The 15,023-nt window shown below is 43.3% G+C and overlaps 1 long non-coding RNA gene across 6 annotated transcripts; it reads right to left on the bottom strand.

The window, feature by feature from the left end:
- Positions 1-10,575: 10,575 nt before the first annotated feature.
- On the bottom strand, positions 10,576-13,595 carry LOC121723334. 6 transcript variants are annotated; one of them, XR_006034915.1, is made up of 5 exons: positions 13,155-13,217; positions 11,876-12,009; positions 11,421-11,528; positions 11,101-11,151; positions 10,582-10,945 (listed from the first exon to the last, which is right to left on the bottom strand). It is a non-coding gene; the product is annotated as an uncharacterized LOC121723334 (long non-coding RNA). The 6 variants fall into 6 exon arrangements; XR_006034918.1 differs by lacking the exon at positions 13,155-13,217 and adding an exon at positions 12,194-12,553; XR_006034916.1 differs by lacking the exon at positions 13,155-13,217 and adding an exon at positions 13,513-13,595 and having other exon boundaries at positions 10,583-10,945.
- Between the last annotated feature and the right edge of the window lie 1,428 nt (positions 13,596-15,023).

The following is a 15,023-nucleotide window of genomic DNA, read 5'->3' on the forward strand; positions in this document are numbered from 1 at the left end:
TACATGAAAGTTGGACTCTTCTTCAGCATGTCATTTCTCCAAGTGATAAAGGTATCTTCATCTTTGGGGCCAGCAATAAGCCTAAAAGCTTCCTGCTGTAGGTTGTGAAGTGACAGTAGAGTGACTTGGTGGGCATGCCTGGTGCGAGTTAGGTGTGCTGCTTTCAGAAATGAGTCAGCCTTTCCAGAAGATGATACTTCTGCTTCAGTGAGTGCTGTCGTCCAACCAGAACACTCTAAGAGGTCGCTAAGTGTATTCCAAAGGGCCATTTCTGTGCGTAATCCACCTAGCATAACTACATGAACTCTTTCACCATGTGTGTCTGGCCATTTCCATTGCACTAACTTTGCCAGAGCGAAAAGAGGTTGGTCAAATGTAGTGACTGGGATTTGTCCAGGATTAAGAAATTCAATAGCTTGTCTAAGAATATTCATGCCATGTTTAACCATGGCTGGAGTGGCAGATTTCTCATAAAACAGAGGAAGTAGTGCACATTTTGCTGGGGGGTCTTCCACCAAAAGTCAAAGTCAAAGTCAAAGTCAGCTTTATTGTCAATTTCTTCACATGTTCCAGACATACAAAGAGATCGAAATTACGTTTCTCACTATCCCACGGTGAAGACAAGACATATTTTACCAATTTAAGTCCACAGACAAACATAACATTCAAGTAAACAAAAAAGTAAGTAAATAAGAGGGCACATATAATAATGAAAAAAATAAGAGCAGCAAAATTTGGTTGAAATTGTGCATAGACAGTCAATAAAATACTAGTGCAAAGTCAGGCCAATAAAAGGCTTGTGTAGTTCTGTTTGACCTAAGTAAGAAAGAAAGTGACATAGTGGTGCAAGTTATGTAAGAGCAGCAGATGTGTTGTGTTTTCAGGACAACAACAGCAAGTTGTAAAGTGTACAAGTGTGCAAGTGTGCAAGTGGAGTAGTGCACGCGTCCATTGTGGGTCCAATGTCCAGGATGTTATGTAGCTGAGGGTGGAGGGGGGAGAGGAGGGAGAGAGTTCAGCATCCTTACAGCTTGGTGTATGAAGCTGTTGGTGAGTCTGGTAGTGCGGGAGCGCAGGCTTCTGTACCTCTTCCCAGAGGGCAGTAGATCGAACAGATTGTGAGCGGGGTGACTTGCATCACTCACAATTTTGGTCGCCTTGCGGGTGAGGTGGGTGGTGTAAATGTCCTTCAGGGAGGGGAGTGAAGCACCAATAATCCTTCCAGCTGTGTTCACTATGCGCTGCAGGGCTTTCCTGTTGTATTCAGTGCAGCTTCCGCCCCACACAGCGATACAGCTGGAGAGGATGCTCTCAATGGTGCCTCGGTAGAATGTGGTCATGATGGCTGGTGGAGCACTTGCTCGCCTGAGTTTCCGCAGGAAGTACAGGCGGCGCTGAGCTCTCTTCGCCAGTGATGCAGTGTTGGTGGTCCAGGAGAGGTCTTCGCTGATGTGCACCCCCAGGAATTTGGTGCTGCTCGCTCTCTCCACCACAGCACCGTCAATGGTCAGTGGCAGGTGTTGGGTGTGACCTCTCCGGAAGTCAACAACAATCTCTTTGGTCTTGCTGACGTTCAGCAGGAGGTTGTTGTCCCTGCACCACGTGGTCAGATGGTCGACCTCCAACCTGTATTGGGTCTCGTCGCCCTTGGTGATGAGACCCACCAGAGTTGTGTCGTCAGCAAATTTCACTATGTGATTGTTGCTGTAGGTTGCAGTGCAGTCATGTGTCAGCAGGGTGAAGAGCAGCGGACTGAGCACGCAGCCTTGGGGGGCCCCTGTGCTCAGTGTGATGCTGCTTGAGGTATTGTTGCCAACACGTACTACTTGAGGCCTCTGACAGAGGAAGTCCAGTAGCCAGTTGCAGAGGTAGGTACTGAGTCCCAGTTTGTCAAGTTTGCTGATGAGTTGTTGTGGTATTATGGTGTTGAATGCAGAACTGAAGTCTATAAACAGCAATCTCACATATGAGTCTCTTTTTTCCAGGTGGGTGAGGGCTGGGTGGAGGGCAGAGCAGATTGCATCCTCTGTAGACCGCTTGGCTCGGTATGCAAACTGGAAGGGGTCCAGGGTGGGGGGGAGAATGGATTTGATATGTGACATGACAAGCCGCTCAAAGCACTTCATGATGATGGGTGTCAGTGCCACAGGGCGGTAGTCATTGAAGCAGGATGGAGCAGTTTTCTTCGGCACAGGTATGATGGTGGCAGCTTTGAAACATGATGGGACGATGGCTTGCTTCAGGGAAGTGTTAAAGATGTCTGTGAAGACATCCTTAAGCTCCCCTGCGCAGTCCTTCAGCGCACGACCTGGAATGTTGTCTGGACCTGTTGCCTTACGGGTGTTGATAGCAGCAAGTGTCCTCTTCACGCTGTCGGCAGAGAGGCACAGGGGCTGCTCATGTAGAGGGGGATGGGTCTTCTGTGGGCAGGTGCTGTTTTGTGCTTCAAAGCGAGCAAAGAAGCGGTTCAGGTTGTTGAGCAGAGGGATGTTGCTCTCACAGCTCTGTGGCGCGGGCTTGTAGTCCGTGAGGGCCTGAATGCCCTGCCATAGGCTTTGTGCGTTCCTGCTGTCTTTGAAGTGGGTGGTTATCTTGTGAGTGTATTCCTTTTTTGCTTCCTTGATGCCACGGGACAGGTTGGCTCTCGCTGTTCTCATGCCAGCTTCATCCCCAGCTCTGTAGGCTTTGTCTCTGGCCCTCAGCAGCCTGAGGACATCCCCTGTCAGCCATGGCTTCCAGTTAGCCCGAGTGATGATGTCTTTTGTGTGGGTCACATCATCAATGCACTTGGTGATGTAAGAGGTTACAGTGTCTGTATACTCCTCTATGTCTGTCCGGTTGTTGTAAGTGGCTGCCTGCTTAAACATTTCCCAGTCTGTTGTGTCAAAGCAGTCTTGAAGAGCATCGGAGGCTCCCTCAGGCCACACTTTTACCTGCTTACGAACCGGTTTGTTTGCTTTTACCCTTTGTCTGTATGCGGGCATTAGCATAACAGTTATATGGTCTGAAAGTCCAATGTGGGGGAGGGGGGTAGCTTTGTATGCTCCTTTGTGTGTAGTGTAGACCAGGTCCAGGATGTTATCTCCCCTTGTTGGAAAATCAACATGCTGGTGTAGCTTTGGAAGTACAGTTTTAAGATCAGCATGGTTAAAATCTCCAGTGAAGATGGTGAAACCGTCTGGGTGTGCCGTCTGTTGTTCACTGACAGCCTGGTACAGTTCACTGAGAGCCGCGTTCTTATCGCTGTTGTTGTTGGTAGGCGGGATGTATACTGCGACTAGCAGAATCGCAGTAATTTCCCTTGGCAGGTAAAAAGGACGGCACTTTATGATCATAAACTCTGCCAGTGGTGAGCAGTGTTTGCATACTACTACAGTGTCCCGGCACCATTCGTCACGGATGTAAACACAGATTCCTCCTCCTCGTGATTTACCTCCCTTTACAATGGCCCTGTCTGCTCGATAGCATGCTAGCTGCTCCAGTTGTACAGCAGAGTCCGGAATGTTGTCATTTAACCAAGTCTCAGTGAAGACGAGCACACAGCAGTTACTTACTGTCCGGTTCGTTGATCTCAGCAGTCGTATGTGATCCATTTTGTTGTCCAGTGATCGTACATTTGCCAGGAGAATGGATGGTATGGCTGGGCGAGTTGGGCTGGCCGCTAGCCTGGCCCGGATGCCTCCGCGCTTGCCCCTCTTCTGCTTCCTCACACACCGCTTCCGACGCTTTCTTTCCGGGGGAGGAGTAGCAGGCGAGTCCGGTGTTGTTGCAGGCCGGAGTAGTCCGAGTTCCTTTAGCGTCTCTGTTGCAAAGTCCAGAACGATGCAAAACTTGCTTTTGCAGATGTCGATTAAAAACTGCCTGCTGTACTTGTAGTACGACGTAGTAAGACGAGACGAACACGTAAAACTTTCGGACAAACACTTTTTAAACGAACAAAACACCGTACGGTTAGGACAGAGAGAGGTCGCTGCGTGTGTACGCGCCGCCATCTTGGAACCAGTGGTTGCAGAGAAGCATAATATGCAGACCATGCAATTGCATCATCACTGGCCAGTTCTGTCTTCTCTAGAAGTGGCAGTGCATGATTGACCCAGTTGTTTTCCTCTTCTCTTGCATAATCCAGTAAGCCCATAGCAGTAACTATTACACTCTGGCACTGAAACTGAAGTATTTTTCAGAGCTACAGCGGGGACAATGGCAAAAGTGTCAAGAGGAGCTTCTTTTTTATTTTCAAAAGGTGGTATCATAATGGGTGGTCTCTGTACACCACAGTCATCCTTAGTTGGTAACTGAAACATGCTGATTCCAGTACCATGAAAGGAGCCTACAGAAGTGGTTGCACCAACTGTGAAGAGCCCTTTCTGGAGACAAGCTGGAACCACAACACCGTCAACTTCAAAGCGTTCACATGAGGCTTTAGCAAGCTAGTCTTCAATTTGAATAACTGTCATATGAAATGCTAATACCCATTTGGTTTAATTGCTGGACCAGTCGCTTGCTTCTGGTTTGTACATGTACATTAAGGCCTATGTAAATAGGGAGCGGTGGTTCACGTTCAAGGCTGTGTCTGGTCATCCTAGCAGTGGGTGTTGCCCTTTTCTTTGTGTTATAAAGAATGCCTTGTCCCCAAGCCTGAGAATCACATTTCTCTTGATCTTTCAAGTTGGAGCCATTCATTATCATCGAGATAAGAGACTTTAGGCTTGAAGGAAGTGAGGTTTCTTGACATCTTTCTGGGAAGGAGCCAGTAAATTTGAAGCCTGTGTGGTTGAATATGTCATTTCTAATAATCTTCGCAGCTTTTGCCAGGATAAGAGCATCTTCATCAAAACCTCTCTTCCTGAGAGCTTCCCTTAGTATATTTCTCATGCCCTCCTCGAAAACAAGAACTGTATTCCTTCCATCAAATTGTTCTTGTGCATCTGGAAAGCGTTGAAGCAAATGATTTTTCAATCTGGTTTTGTTGATTTGCTTCCTGACACCCAGTTCCTGAAGCTGATTTACATACAAAGAGTGGAGCTCAGATAGCATAAAGAGAAGGACTCCATTTTTCAATGTAGTCCTGAAGTTCAATGAAAACGCGAGACTCATTCATTTTTTCATCTATGTTTTCTGGACATTGGTCGCTCTTACTAGTGAGTCCACGGTAGCGATTTCTCAACTTTACAAGGCATGGTAAATGGTATTTGGCCTCAATTGCAATTAAATCTCCTCCAATTATCCTTGTCATAAGTCTTGTGTCCTTAAGTTCCGTGATCATGGTTCGGATATTCCTGTCAGCATCAAATGTTGATACTTCATGGAGAGCACCTTGATCTACAGTATGCCACCCTCACAGAAGAAGCACTTTCAAACATCCAGTCGTTGGCGTTTCATTGGCTTTCCCCCTACAGATTCAACAGCATTTCCCACGTTCTTCTTTGTCGCTTTCTTAAGCTTTGAATTGTTAAACTTTAGGTGGCAATATTTGTGCCAAGAAGCAGAATGTGAAGCAAAATTGCTAGCAGTTTCATCATTCCCAAAATACAGTTTAGTTGGAAGATTGTCAATCGCCCTGAATTGCTCGACATTAGCAAGAAATGATCTATAGGCATCAGATTTATCACCACTTGTCCCTGGTGTCTGCAAGGGACATCTCAGGGGTTCAGAGGTGTCTTTCTGGCAAATAATACACAGACCCCAGTTCAGCTCCATGTTGAAGTCTCAGAAACTAATGTGATGTAAGCATAAAAGAACGGACTAATCAAGACATTCTGACCTGCAACACGTCTAGAATAGGAAACTAAAATAACTGAAAGTACATCTAGTTATGTATGTAACCTGCGTTGTGTTGAACCTGCGCGATTCAGCCCTGCACACGCCCGGACTCGAACCCGCGAACAGCAGCACCTCGGATCGGGAGGCGAGCGCCCTAACGGCCCAGGCTACTGGCTCGCATGCCAGCAGCACTCTTGAGGCGTCGGGGAGTGAGGTTTACCAACGTTCCACAAGCACAGCTAAGCTAGCTGGCATCCTTTACATACTGTGACATTAATAGGAATTAATGTGATGTGATGCAGCCTAGCATAAAAATAAATGACCAAACTATGCACACAGAAGATATCTATACCAATGACCTAGTTGAATTTAAAAATAAAAGAGAAAACCAAGATCTCTTAACATTTAAGCATTTTTGCTGCCTTTTTTGTAACAATTCCGCCTATATTATATAAGGGTTTTTGAGGTTTTTTGAGGTATAAGGTGCCTTGGCACTCTATGTTTCACATATAATTTGGAAGATATACTGGCCTGAGTACAAATTAACAAAAGGAAGCTTATGCAGTGGTCTTAAAAGGCCATTACCCTGAAAGTTTTACTTGAGAGGGGAAAAAAAATGTTTTTTAAGAATATTTCAGCTGGGCTCCTAGGCTGAAATTATTCAGGAGGTCCTAAAGAAGCTTCATGTAAAATGTGGTGCTTTTATCACCTCGGTAACGGTATTACTTAATATGTGCACTACCCCACTGGACTATAAGAGGGGCCCCTTAGCTGATGTAGAATCAATGTAACATACGGCCTGTCGGGGCTTATTGCTTAAATACATTATTAACTTTACACTTAACACTTTATATGAATTTCAAAATATATGAAATAGAAACATGACACTACACTGCAAAAAATGATATCTTACCAAGTGTTGTAATCTCATATTAAGATCAGGGCTGTCAAAATAACTGATTAATTTCAATTAACCCATTTACTCCTAAAATGCCTGCTAAAAACGCCTATAGAATCCTATGGCATTCTAGACTAAATAACCTTATTTCCTGAGGGTTTTCTGAAAACATACTAAAAATGGTCAACGTCTACCAAAATTTAATATCTAAGCCTCTGTAGCACCTAGAAACATGAAATAAAAAGCATGCTGCGCTACGCAGCATCCAGCGGGAGGGTCAATGTTGAGCTACGCAGCATCCAGCGGGAGGGTCCATGTTGCGTCATGCAGCATCCAGCGCGAATGGGTTAATTAATTTGAGAAAAAATAACTGATTAAAAAAAATAACGCAGATTAATCGATTCCGTATGACCTTTGACCCCGAGCCCCGATCAGTGTTTCCCAAAGACTGGGTCGTGACCAGGGCTTGAAAACGAAAGTATTTTTCAAATGTCCTGTTCCGAACGGTTCAGGTAGGCCTATGTTTAACGTTTTCGTTCTTGCATGCGTTCCGCCACCAACATATCTGTCCTGAACCGGTTCGGAACACAAAATATCGTTCGTTCTTAAAGTTCCGGCAGTGTTTGGCGGGCCTATCAAGTCTATTTTTGTGGACTTTACCTTAGAATAGACGTAGGCTACTCATTATTTCCCCTTGATTTAGCCTATACCGTAGCTATGCCCAAAAATAATAAATCACAGGCGGCATCCAAAAACATTCAGATGGGCTATCCATCCCATAGCCTACAGACTTACTGTAGGCCTAACCTATGCCTATAAATAATTTCTTATCAAAAATATTTCTGGATATGTGCTAAACTCCTTACCTGGTTGTAGCCTAAGTTTTATCCATATGGAGATCTTCAAAGGCTTGCGCTATAATTCCAACCCTGTTTATAAACGAACCTGTCTGTTGCTGACAAGGCCTATCTCAAATTTCCCGTTTAACTCTTCTACATAGAATAGGCTATAATTGCGCAAACATTTTAAATCCCGACTTTAAAATGACAAGGCGTGGACAGGCAAAATAGGCTATTACGCATATGCTACAAACAATTTCCAAATCAGTTTCAGTAGCCTACGCTACGAGCTGGCCTAAGATCCGAAGTGGCAGACGGATAGGTTACATTACAACAGCAAGACAAAATATACACATTTGGACCAAAGGTCCATTTATTCTGGGTTTTTTTTTCAAACTGCAGAAATCAAATTATTAGGCTGTTATATAGAGAACGAAAAAAAATGTTGTTCTCTATATAACGGTTTTGTGGATAACGGTTTTGTGGATATAACGGTTTTGTGGATTTCAGAATAACGTTTCTGTTCCGGAACAGTTGAAGACCATTTTGTTTTCGTTTCCGCTCCTCGTAAAATTCCGTTCGTTTTCGGTTTTCGTTTTTGTTCCTTGAACCGGTTCGGAGCCCTGGTCGTGACCCACGGGTGGGTTGCAGGAGATTTTATTTGGGTCGTCAGCACAATTTATGTTGTCTAATAGGCCTAACTTATACCATTTAGCCAGGAAAGCTATCAGTTTTCTATTAGGATATAGTTTGTTTACCACAGTCACGGCTTGGGGGCGAACACGTTGCACAGGGGACAGCCTAGACATCTCACTCACAAAATGAAATGAAATGAAAACTCTGCATTTATCCCAATCCGTGAATTAGTGAAACACACTCAGCACACAGTGTACACACAGTGAGGTGAAGCACACACTAATCCCGGCGCAGTGAGCTGCCTGCTTCAACGGCGGCGCTCGGGGAGCAGTGAGGGGTTAGGTGCCTTGCTCAAGGCCCACTGGTCGGGGCTCGAACCGGCAACCCTCCGGTTACAAGTCCAGAGTGCTAACCAGTGGGCCACGGCTATAGTATATATGTGGGCAGTGGGACTGGGGAAACGCTGCCATCACTAGGCACGTGTAGGAATAACAGGCCAACTAGGTAGGGGGAAAGTGATTGGCAACTAATCACCAGACACTGATGAATTAGGTAATTGATAGATTAGTAAATTGGCATGTCTATTTATACATCGGGGCCTTTACGTGCGGACTGTTTGCTTCCGGTAGTAAGGAGCAGAGAATACAAACACTGGTGCTGCAGTGTGTCGGGTCCTAGGTTTGCGAGGCGACATTATAAATCAAGAGCCTGAACCGAGTCAGCATTCCGTCTGGGGACGAGGTGTAGGTGGCGATCACGGCGGGGACATTTGAGGTGGATTGTGGACACTGATACAGACCCTTGGGTTGCAGCTCCAGCGTGTAGCCACTGTTTTTCTCTGAGTTCATGAGTGATTCCTGTATACTGTTTAGCGACGGTGCGTGTGTGCGTATTTATATGGGATTGTGAGGGGGGATGTGGGTAATTTATTGGACAACGTGCAATTGGTCAGTTACCAGCTATTGACTGGGGTTTCCTTGCGTTGGCATACAACATTCCAAGCTCTATTCATATCATCGCTAGTTTCCTATTTAGGCTATCTATTTATACTAACTCTTCTCCAGGTTCGTGGTTGGAGTAGGTCAGATAGGCTACTGGTATTCTGTTGCTGAAAGGCTTTAGTAACTTGGTCCATTGTTGATTTGCAGTGTAAATTGCCTCTGGTGTGATATTGGTGTTGTTTGACCTATTTGATGAATTATTTTTATTTCTTTAATTTCTTTCTGGTTTGGTTTGATTTGATACCGGTGTGCTGTGCATGACCAATGTTATTTCACCTGTTAGTATTGATTACTATTTGGCCTGTATTCCTCTCCTCCCATTCGCTGGGGAGTGTGGAGGGTATTTAGGATTGCCTTTGCCTGTTTAGTCCAACAATTGCCCATTCGCTACCACACGCCTGTATGGGCGCAAATGATGTTTTAAGCTTTTGTCGAAGAATATAATAAATGAAATTTTGTATTATCACCTGTGTCTCCTGATACCCTGTCTTGAACATCAGCCTACAGCTGGGGGGCTGAGTGGGTAGCTCCAGGGGTTCCTCTCTAGATATAGGGGGGTGGCGTAGTCACTATCATAGTCAGTAAGGCCACATATATACTATACCAGTGTTTCCCAAAGACTGGGTCGCGACCCACAGGTGGGTCGCAGGAGATTTTATTTAGGTCGTCAGCACAATTTATGTTGTCTAATAGGCCTAACTTATACCATTTAGCCAGGAAAGCTATCAGTTTTCTATTAGGATATAGTTAGTTTACCACAGTCACGGCTGGGGGGGCGAACACGTCGCACAGGGGACAGCCTGGACATCTCACTCGCAAAATGAAACATTTCTGTGGGGCGCCTGCCATGGACCTAGCAGTTGCAAAATGCAAGGGGCATGAATCAGCCTATTTGCACGAACATTAACAGACACCAGCTCTTCAACTTGACCGATTAAAATCGAGTCAACTAAAGCAGACATCCGGACATGGCTATTCAATTTGAGTCATAGGCTGTAGACAGTTTCAATTGTAGATGCACTCTTTAAAGTTAATAGTAACCTCCTCACATTCCTTATTATTTCGGATTTAAAATGCTTAACAGTGCATTTTATTAGGCTACAATTTAAATGGACATTTTAAACGCTAGGCTATTATATCCTCGAGTTTTCCACCTCGCAAACTCTATAGGCTACAGTAAAGGCGCATTATCTTTTGACTATTGCGCAAAAGCCTCTTGTTCTGATATTTATTCATTTCACATTCTCACAACATCAATACACGGCCTTCCCATACAGAAAAATAATATATTCACATATATGCAGCTTGAACATATTCCAGTATAAGCACATCTATGTTAAATAAATATATTTACATCTATATGAAATACATATATTTCCATGTATGTATCAATATATTTCAAAATATAAGTAAATATTCAATATTGGCCACTTTCTTATATTTTATGCATATAATTAAATATATTTAAATATATGGCAGTAAGAAGCATGATCACATGACCCTTGATGAAGATTCTGATCACATGATCTATATATTTCAGACATATATTTCTCTAATATAGTTCATATTCTACTATGGTTTGATATTTTCCGCATTGATCATTAAATATTTCACTATTGTGTTTACTTAAAATTAACCATAGTATCAGTATAAAGAGGAAGAAACACACAACACTTCTGTTATCTTTTATTCTATTTTATTGAAAATCTTTGTTTTTGTTATGGAACCTCAGTTCTGTCACTTTGGCATTTATTGCCTGGCCCAGCAATCTGGAGTGAGTGTCTGGCCTGGGAACTGCTTCAGGGTGGCCTCTGAATAAGACAGAACATATACAAATAGAACATGCAAAATATTAGTGACACAAATACAGATGCTAAAGTGCAGAAACACTGTTGTGTTATCACGATAATTGGAGATAAATACAAAGTGAGTTGGAGAGAAAGACATACAAATAAAATAAACTCACCAATTATCGTCTTAGTCCTCTCAGGGTCCAGGCATTCCCTCGAAGTGCCTCCTAAAAAATAGCACAATCAATTAGGACCTCAAATAGTTACAGTTTACTAACACAGAAAAGATCTATGATGGTGAGGCGAAAATGGGAAGCAGTCCACACAGACAGCCTAACACTTTTAAATGAGACAACACAACTAATATATCATATACACAGAAGAGAGAAGCACACAGATACACACTGAAAGGAAAAGTTAGTTTCATCCTCAAATGTTTACTAAACTTGTACAACCAAGAAGCTGCTATTTCATTAAAAGCCTTCAGACTCACAACCTCCTCTTGGAGAGCCATTTTTGCCACCTCTTCTGTAGGTGGTTGTCAGTTCTTGGTTATCTCCCACAGCTCACACTCATAGAGAGCTCTACCAGCCTTCTCTGAAACCTGCAAGTGAACAGAATATACAGCATGAATGAGAGTGGCGTTGGTAAAGGGTATACTCGTGTAATATGTAATGTCCTGGGATATTCCCACTCATGAAGTGTCTCCCATCTGAGACTGCTATCTGAGACTGTAGGGAACCAACCATCATATAAGATATGGTTGGAAAGGTATATTTTCAGTTCACTTTGTGTTTCCAGTAGCTTGAAGCTAATTTCTTGTCATTCAAAAGATCAAAACTACTCAAACAAATGTATAAATTCTCAGAAACAAAAGGTTATGTTCTGCATTCGAAAATAGACCTTTAACAAAAAAGTTATATTCATAAGTAAACATTAATTTTTGATTACCTTTGGTCTATGTGATGATGAAGCATCAACATTTGTCAGTGAAGCATACTATGGGTTGGGCTTGGGTCGTCTTGGTCTCAGGTCTTCTGGTCCATCCTCCGGTGTCCTTGATGTAGCTTTCGAGTGTTGCCTCTCTAAAATGTAAAAAAAAGGGGTGTCAGTGCTCAAATGCACTACATGACCATACATGGTCCTTTTCAATACAATTCAACTTTTACATTTCCATAATTTAGCATGGGTGTGAATGGTTTTGCAAGAATGTCAGTGCACAAAGCATGACAAAGTAGTTTGATAGTGCACAAAAACAAAACACATTACTTCCAATACCATTTCCATGAAATTAAGCACAGTACTTGTGTCTTCAATTTCTACACGTCCACTCTAATACTCCCCAGCACATAGGAGCCCAACGTTACCACATTACATCCTATCTAAAAAAAAAAAAAGCTAATGTTAGCTCTAAGTGTTGTCCATGATGCAACAATAGCAGCTAGCTAGCTAAACCACAGTGCATAGAATGTCTACACCTTAGGCTAGTAATGTTAACCGTTACATTTTCTGTCTTGCATAACAAATCATAAATTAGCTTCTATCTATGCCTATCAATCTCAGACATCCCAAGTCTCCCGGAAGTTCCGGGAGTCTCCCGCATATTGATAGCGGCATCCTGACGCCCGCAAATTAGATAAACTCTCCCGGAATCTAGAGTGAGCATCAAGAGCGCGCATGCGAGACCGCGTGTGCATCTGAGTGTAGAGCGTACACGACGGGAGAGAGAGAGGGTGCGTGTGTGTCTGAGCGCATCCAAGACAGAGAGCATCCTGATTGGCCTGTTTCGCTAAATCAACCAATCAGTTTTCAGTGTAGGCGGGCTTTTATCTCTTTTCTCCCGAACTTAATTAAACATTTCAGGAGCCTCATGGCAGAGCCTCAAAAAAAGGAAAATGTAAGACCCATTTCAAAGTGTAGGCTACCCTTGTCTCATAAGAGTAAAACATAATGATAGGCCTAGTCTTGCACACTGCACTGTTTGGTTAAATGATTGCAAAAAACATGTTGAGGTGAGTTTAACAAGTGTCAATTCATGTGAATATTATTCAGGCCTATAGCCTACTAGTTGCCAAGGCTACATGAAAAGACCAAACTATCTACATATTTTATTTTCACAATTTCTATCTATAGGCCGTAAGGTGAACCCTGTTATCGTTTCATCCCGCTCCACAGTCTGGCATCTACACAATCTTTAGATCATAAAAAAGAACGAGTCGTGCTTAGCTACCAACAAAAAGTTTGTCGCTGAAATTCCAGTCGATTGTCGATGCGTCTATGTTTTATGCAGAACTAGTGTCTTCAGAGCGTAATAGGTTTTCGTTCGAGAGTGGTGGCACGGTTCGACACGTGATCGTTCTATACCAATGAGGCAGCTGCTTATTGTCAACAGAATGGCAAGATGGCAGCTCCCATGGTTAGATTCAACGTTACCGATAGTTACCGGAAAACACCCGAACATCCTCAAAAGTGGGCTAAATGGATTCTAAACAGTGCTGTATATATAGCCGCGTCCAAGAAGAACAATGAGGCAAATATACGATAATGTTATGTTTTACGTTAAGTCATTTATAACAAGTTTCAAATACCTGGGAGTAGCCTACACCTTAGGCTACTGTCGAACATGACTGTGAACACCCAGCACACACTGAAGAAATCAAGACTGTACTTCTGTGGTGATTTTATCTAGACATAATATACTTGTGCGTGTAATGGTTTATTAAGGAGACCTTCCATTTACTATGAGAACATTGTTTGTGCAGCTGTTATGCAACATTTACTGGAAGTCATGAGACTGGACTGTCAAAGGCTAAGGGTGGGTAAACAAGACAGGGCCTGGGAGAGAAAGGTGCTTACCGAAAGGGCATAAATAGAAGGGGCTAGCAGAAGAGGAGAGGCAGGGACTTCCAGAGAGAGGAAGTGAAACCAAAGTTGAAGTGACACATAGAACCAAATCAAAACGTACCCTGCCTGGCAACAGATTACACATAGAACCTGGACACATGTATTCTGCCTAGCAACACACATTTTTTAATGTTTATATGAGAGGGAGTTTCCACCAATATCTCAAGTCCCAAAACGCTCTGATTGGCTAAAGGGGGCCTGGTGACGTTCCTGGGGATAGGAACGCTTCTCAGGCCCCCGAGAGCATAAAAGAGAGAGCTCAGGCACATTCAGATCAGATCTCATCGGGGTAGCAGCTGCCACTCATCACTCTATTGCCTGACGGTCCAGTCCTGACGCTGTTCGGATTGTATTATCACTGCAATACGGTGAATAAAGGATCAACAGTCTTCAGCTTCTCTCGTCTTGGTGTTCTCCTTCGGGTCTTTGACATCAGAGTGCTAGTTGGATTGGAGGTTTTGGGAAGTGGATGATTTCCACGACACTTCCTACGTCAGCTGAGGAAGTTCAAAGTATCAGCACCCATCAGCTGTGGAGTGTCCTGACAGCATCATCACTTGGTATGTGAACTGTACAGCCCGTGACTGCAGTGCTGCACCACCAGAGCACCGCTCCCTAGCCTACTCTGCAGGAGTCCTACAAGGGAAGATTACGTAAAAGTCGTAAAAACGTAAAAGGAGCCAAAGTACTGTAAAGGACTCCTCACATCCTGACCATGGACTTTTCAAAACACTGAGGTCAGGCAAATGTCTCTGCTGCTACAAGACCAGAACAGAGAAACTGAGGAGGAGCTTCTTTCCTCAAGCATTCTGTATCCTGCACACACAATGACTATAAACTGCAAACACTTTTTTCCACACTTGCACATGGACTGTACATACACACCTTTATACTCTCTCTTGCCATTTATGAAAAACATTTCTTGATCTTTCTTTCTTCACACTCACATAGAAAAAGCTTAACACCAAAACAAATGTACTACATGCTTTACGTCAGTATTTCTATGTATGTGACAAATAATCATTAGGCTATCAATAAAAGGCAGTAATTGAATTTATATCAATAAAAGGCAGTAATTGAATTTATACCAATGACTATTTGTTTGTTCATTCATTCATTCATTCTTCCACAAATGAAAACAACACTGATCAACCATAAAAAACAATCTTTATGAAAAATATGAAATCAGATATAT

This window comes from Alosa sapidissima, chromosome 11 (genome assembly GCF_018492685.1).
Source record: "Alosa sapidissima isolate fAloSap1 chromosome 11, fAloSap1.pri, whole genome shotgun sequence".
In the NCBI taxonomy this organism is placed as follows: Eukaryota; Metazoa; Chordata; class Actinopteri; order Clupeiformes; family Clupeidae; genus Alosa; species Alosa sapidissima.